Source organism: Temnothorax curvispinosus, unplaced genomic scaffold (genome assembly GCF_003070985.1).
Source record: "Temnothorax curvispinosus isolate PA1 unplaced genomic scaffold, ASM307098v1 QBEX01008326.1, whole genome shotgun sequence".
Taxonomy (NCBI): domain Eukaryota; kingdom Metazoa; phylum Arthropoda; class Insecta; order Hymenoptera; family Formicidae; genus Temnothorax; species Temnothorax curvispinosus.
In genome coordinates this window covers 334,693-341,892 of record NW_020218106.1, presented here as the reverse complement: position 1 = coordinate 341,892, position 7,200 = coordinate 334,693, and the positions used below count along the sequence as shown (strand labels likewise).

General features: G+C 29.8%; 1 protein-coding gene across 10 annotated transcripts in view; it reads left to right on the top strand.

Annotated features, from left to right (window-relative positions):
• The window catches only part of LOC112457807 (potassium channel subfamily T member 2), a 247,764-nt gene that overhangs the window by 62,144 nt on the left and 178,420 nt on the right, over positions 1-7,200 (top strand). The window contains exon 1 of one of the 10 annotated variants that reach the window (XM_025021056.1): positions 3,349-3,475. The exons of 8 other annotated variants lie outside the window; for them this stretch is intronic. The gene's annotated coding sequence lies outside the window, so the exon portion shown is untranslated. Of the gene's footprint in view, positions 1-3,348; positions 3,476-3,495; positions 3,548-7,200 lie in introns of those variants that run through there. One more of the 10 variants, XM_025021057.1, reaches the window with a different exon arrangement.

Sequence of the window (7,200 nt, the reverse complement as noted above, 5' to 3'; positions counted from 1 at the left end):
ACTACTAAAATAATACTATATTAGAATTTTTACAACTATTATAAATTGCTCATATTTTAATCACATATAAAATTTACCAAATTATTTTGATTTTGCAAATAATAAAATAAAGCGCAATGGACCGTTAGCGCAGATCACTGTTTCCGTTGAATTAGGTGTACTGTAATAAACGGGGTACTTTGCCAAGCTCTCCAAGTATTTACTTAACTTATGCCATATCATCTTAACTGCATTCGAGCTATCTGCCCTTTGACGTAGACAGCTACTTGCATCAATGTTAAGTGCATCTGGAAACCGCATTGGCAGTGGCTCGTAACATTTGCCACTTTAACTCGAAGAGATGCTCAGTACGAACGTAATATTTTAAATTAAAGCTTGAATTAAAGACTTATTTTTTTGTTCCATTATATTGATCTGTACTTCGAAAAAGAATTTATTTTAAAAAGAATCTGTTTTATTATTTATTTTATTCAATGTCTTTGATAAACATTAATAAAAAATAGATGATAAGTAGGTACGATTAAAATAAATATTTTTGATGTACAATTATCGCTTTCAAATATCCTTTTAACATAGTAGGGGAGACCGAAGCGAAGTCGTCACTGTTTTTTTGGAGCCGATTTTTAACAACAAAACAAATAATTTTAGTAAAATGTGGTACACTGTTGTGTACCACATGAGTAAACTCTTGGCTACAAAATTTATTAGGACATTTTTGGTTTACGTTGCTTTGTTCAACTGGTATAGAGTAAAAACGACAAAGGTGCAAAAATTAAAATGTCAAATTTGCTGGGGCGGAGTTGTTACTCCATTCTCGGACTGAATTTTAAATGAAAAATCATAAATTTGATCATGAAAAATGATAGGATACCTACATTTTATTAATTATTTTTTAATAGAAAAATGAAAACATTAATTAAAAACACGATGGCGAAAAATAATTACAAGAAAAGCGCACACACTTATGTGCCCTACGCTCGCACGTTTCTCGTCAGCTCTATTCTGTCATCTCTGAGTACACGCAGCACATATTATCCAAGTCCACGCCGGAATCCGATCACTGCTGCGTCTTTGACTTTGATTTTCGCTCAAAACCTGCATGATATGGCTTGGTAACGAGTTCGCCCCGGACACAAGTTTCAAGTTTGGTCGCTCATAAAATATTAGAAATCAATAAAAATAAAAAAACTTTACTGGATTCGTGTTCAGCATGCATTACTCTTTAGAATCACTTACTTTGAGATTCGGAGACACAATAATATTTAAGATATTATACAAATTTTCGACGCGCAAAAAATTTTACTTTTGACCTCCGAAAACACGTTTGCCTCGATAAAAATTACAACATGGTACATAACCTCACTAAACTCCGTTGGCAACGTAGGCTCCATAAGCCGCGTTTACAGTATTAATGGCGAGTTCACACAACATACAGATTTCGAGATAATTGCAATGACGACTTCGCCCAGGTGACGACTTTGCCCCGGTCTTCCCTACCGCTTTTTTTTATTGATAACACTACACGGAAAAAAATGATGTTGTATCAACAGCATCAGTGTGAGTTGAGATAAAATTGTAGCGAGAATATTAGTAAGGCACTGAGAAACAAAGGGTTCGATGTGGTCTATACTGTTCCTAAAAAACTCGACCGTATTATTAAGAGAGGTAAAGATAGGCTTGAAAACGTTAAACGCATGGAGCTGGTATATGAGATTGACTGTCTTAATTGCGAGGTTTGTTACATCGGACAAACCAAAAGAAATTTTGAGATTAGAATCAAAGAACATTGTGCTGATATTAAAAAGCATCCCAGCAATCATTCGGTGGTTAGCAAGCATTGACCTCTTGCAATCACAATTTTAATTGGTCTAGTTCCAAAGTTTTATATAGCGAGAAACACTTCAAAAAAAGAAAAATAGCCGAATTGGTGTTTATAAAAAAAAAACAATAACACTATTAATTTGCAGAAGGACACCGATAACCTTCCCATTATATACGACAAAATAATAATTTTAATGTAAGCACTTTTTGGTTACCTCTGCCTTTGTTTCTCACTCATTGTCAGTCGTTCGTTGTCATCTAATGTGAACGCACCACCGAACATTACATTTGTTAATATGACTCGTCTATCTTTTATCACCATTTGACTTACAAAACATGTAAATTGTGCTTTTTTTTATTACTGTTCCTCTTATTATACTTTTTTGTATTTCACTTTGTTTAGTAATTATTATACTTTCTTTGTATTTTAGTTCGTATAGACTCGTAGACATTGCTGCCACAGTTGTACAATGAAGTGTTTTGCAAGCGGTCAATTGTATTGTACGCACTTGAAAAGGACCAGAATCTCGGTTGAAACGCGTTGTGCTTGTTAAATTAATAAATATTGCCAGTTCAGTCGAAGCAAAGGAGTTGTTTAATTGTATTATTCACTGGCGAAGAAAAAGTACCTTATTTGAGATAAAATCTATTGATGCAACATCAATATTAATGAATAAAAGACATTAGATAATTGTTTTAATAATTTAAATAGTTGGTTCAATAATATCCAATTAAATTAACTATTTATGTTTGTGGCAGCCCGTGGCGTCGACGTTTAATTGAAGCAACTTCATTTTTTTTTCTGTGTATATTAAATTTACAAAAAAAAAAAAAACAAAAAATTGCATTAAAAAATTATAAAATTATAAAAGTATTTTATAAAAGTAATTTAGCTAATTTTATCAATAATATTATACAATTTGATAAACAATTTATAATTTATATCGCTTTCATTTATAGCGTTTAATAAAAGAAATTCAAGAAGTGTTCAATAAGAAAAAAATAAGTTATATCGTTTAATAAACGCCATTTCCAAGATTAATATCTTAATCTAAATAACATTTAAAATGTTGTTGCTTTTCTTTATTACAGTTATCTTTTACACGGAGTTGGTTTAAGCTATTTATGTACTCTAAGAACCAATGAAAGAAGGCACGAACGTCTCAGAATCATGAAGAAATTGCATCATTCGTAACATTGAAATCAACTTGTTTGTATCTCGTCGCTGGATATACGAGTGGACCAAAAGAAAGAGACCATATTTTTTGACAACACGTCATTCATATGGAGTCAATCCGGAAATTAATTCAACCAATTTGTGGATTAGAGCCACAACTTTACCTATTTAACTGTCCTTGGGGCCATTCTCTAGAAAAAGTATTATAAAACTATAGTCAATTACCTTGAGCGGACATAAGAAGCTGTGGAAAAAATTGCAAAACTAAGATATTTTGTAGATATTTACAAAAACATTTAAATTTGCATATTTCCGCAATCATATTTTTAATCAATATCCCGACTTAAAATAATGGCTGTCTGAATCTCCGTCATTACACGCCGGCACGTAACATCGAGGTGACTACTTTGAGGGGAAGCCCCTAATTTCGACGTGCTAAGAGCGACTCGGAGTGTTAAGTGCGAAAACGATTGCCAGGTACTGTGCACAGCCACGTTCAACAGGGAGTGTGTGTGTTGTACTTGTTGCATTGCACGAAATGTCTTGAGTGTAAGTGCCGATGTTTCACATTGACATAGCATGACGCGCATGCATCCAAGCACGTTAATTAATTTCTAATTAGTCAAGTGACATTCTCGATTGTCTCTGTATGTTTGCCATGCATGCTACATGAGATGCATACAATGCTTGACGAAGTTTGTAAATTGATATATTTTAAGTTATATCTATCTATATTTCTTTGCGCCAAAATTGATTAACAAAAATGTTAAATAGTTCTTTAATATGTTGAATGACTAATATTTTAATATACGGAATTTTCTGTCTTCTACATTTCTCGAATAATAAAATAACATAAAATTTAGGTAGATTCAAATTTGCTATAAGCAAAGTTATAATTTTGGATATTTACTTAAAAGATATACCTACTATTATGTAAAGCTTTAAATAACGCGAATTTATTTAAAATTCTTTTAAAAACAAAGTTAATCACAAATTAAAAAAACATAATAAATAATACAATATATATATATATATAAATTAATAATTAACATATTAAAAGTTTATTTTACTTATAACTATATAATAAAAGATATATTTAAAACATATAGAGTTATCGGATGCATTATGTTTGTTGGATGTTAAGCGTTATTCAAACTGCGCGAGTTGAAAACTGAAATCTTTGTCTTATGTTGTCATGATTATTTTATGTCATGCATTAGCGAGAGATACAAATACGTGGAGGGATATTATTTCGGAGATTTGCCTTATACTACACCGTATTTTCGTATACGTAACTTTCCGAGTCAAGATTTAGCGGTAAGCTTAGAGAGTTCTTGTCGTATATACTTCGTTCAAAATATGCCACGTATTCCCTGACGAGCGCACTTTAGCCATATCTTATTGCATCGTGGATATTTTGACTAGATAAGGGAAGCAGATAAACATAGGCAGTAATGCTTCGAGCAAACAATATTTTATTAATAATAGAAATATTAAATAGAGATTACATAGTACATATATTAACAATGTACAGACTCCGTTATAGCTATTAAAATAAAATATGGAGTTTGAAACGGTAATAAAATTAAATATTATATAAGGTAAAACTAAATGTATATATAAATGGCCATTGTCCACTTTATACTTTTCTCACTTGATATTTATGCAATTGGAGTATAGTAATAAATAGACTTACTTTACCTTTTATTATAAAAAATTGAGATTGTAAAGGGTATATCAAATTCCAATATTATAATAATTTATGTATATGAATCGTTTGAGATGTTTTAATAACAAAATATAGTGACGTGCTAATATGGTGATATCAGAATATAAAGACGTGTCGTGCAGAATCTATATTCTTATGAAAATACAATCATTGAGAAAGAATGTAGAAAAAATTGACGTTGCGTGTGATAGTTTTCCTACTGCAGTATTAACGACGTACACTTCTGCATTGCGGCAAAGGAAGAATAATGTGTAGGAAAGTCGGGAGAACAAGTATGGTTCCGTTTTCTCTTTTTTTTAACCGATAATAAATAAAGTATATTTTTATATAATTAATATAGTATAATAAAGTATATTTTAGTATTAAAGTATATTTTTAGTATATCAAGTATATGAAGTAAATCTTTCTTATAATTTTTTAATTCTTTTACTTAATTTTCAATTGTTGATGTTAAAAAGAGTGAATTAAAAAACCGATGCTTCTTTAGAACTTATAAGATTATACCAATTGCTGCATATGTACCGCAATGCGCATTGCAGCTATACATGGTTTTCTCGTTAAATTTTCAAATATACATCTCTCATACTGCAAAGATAAATTGCACATAAATTTCAGTCTAAGTGATTCCGATCTTATACTCATAATATTTTTTTAAATTTTGTAAATACAGTATGTCGCACCTAGAAAACCGATTTACTAAATTTATTTCTTTACTTGCTTATATTTACGTTATTAAGAATACATTTATCAAAACGTTTGTGCTTTGATTATTATAAATTTAATAATTAAAATTAACTTAATTAGATCTTTGTACTTATATTCCAAGAAAAGAGAGACAATGATTCTAAATTTATTAAGAACATAATTAATTTCTGCTAATTATCTAGAACAATTATATAATAATTATTTATTCTTTAGTTTGTTTAAAAGTAAAATTAAAAATACTTTAATAATAAAATAAAGTAAACATTTTCCGTAAAAATCTTTTTTAATAAAATTTCTCAGAATTCCTCTTATACGGACGGAATAATAGATTAAAATTTGCTTTAAATTGTTATGTATAGTTTATAATGCCAGTTTCTCTCAGGCATGTGTATTTTACACATGACCACTTCTATACCTTACAATTAATTATTAGATTATTACAAAAATAATAATTTAAAAAATAAATATATGACTATAATAAATATATATAAAATTATTTAAATTCTCCGAGATCTAACTATTGAGGTAATGATGGCATCCGCGTATCAATATGCTTTCCATTATCACGATGCTTCTAAGTGCAAGCGCAAAACTGGGAAAGCACTTGAACACGTAGATGCTGCACTCACGCCTGGCTCTCTCCCTTTCTCGTATATTTTGCAACACTCGCAAATGAAGCTGCGAGGTCATAAAGCATTGGCCGGTTCAGGCTGGAGGATTGTGTAATCGAGGAAATGAGATGAAAGGGCAAAGTTCGCGGTTTCTGGATGCAACTAAGGTTATTGCGACGATGAGGTCGATAACTGAGCCGGAACATCTGGTTTCAGACATGGCAACAAAAGAGAAAAGTTAGAATTTTATGATAATGTGAAATGAAGATCAGTTTTTCTTTTATATTTTCTGCTGATTAAATATTGTACAGGTCAACGACTTTATCGTATTTGAAGGATCCGGATTATGTTTCCGCATAGAAACTTAGTCGTTGGCACCTAAATACATAATTGCGTAGTCCACTTTTTTAACTTCGGATTCATATGCAACACAGTAACTGAGTAAATAGATCGCTATACTATTTGTTAAGCTTCTATATTAAATAATAATGAAATATGAAACATTTGGAATAAATTGTTTAATTTTTTAAATATGAAGTCTAAAAACTCGTATGTTGTTTAAATTTATATTACGTTTCAAAAATATTATTACAATTTTAAAGTAACAAAAATATATAAATTTAACAAGTTTGAATATATATCTAGTCGACATATAATAATTTTAACAGAGTAGAAATTTGTGTAATTAATGCGTTAATATTTTTTTTAAAACAATTATTAATGTTAAATATGTGGTGAATGCATATCAGTTTGTAAAACGCAGGCAACTCTTATTTTGTTACATTTACTTTATTACTAATCTGAATTTATGTAACACTTTTCGAAAAGACTGTTATTACGAAAATTGATACAATGTGTTGCACAAACTCGTTCTAGTTTAATATTAATTTTACAAGTATTAGCTTGTTGCTATAGGTTTTACATGATAATTTGCGGAATGTATTAAATGCAAATTTCATTAATTGTGAAAATTTATTACATTCTATATAAACTCACATTGGTAACTCTCTGTTTTACACGTTGTATTAACTAAGTCCAGGTTGTAATGAACAGACTATGAATTTATATTTATTTATATCTATTCTGTATCTTTTCTAAAAACAAAAGTTTATATTATTTTATATTTTATCAGACATTTATGGTATAACTAGCTTTTT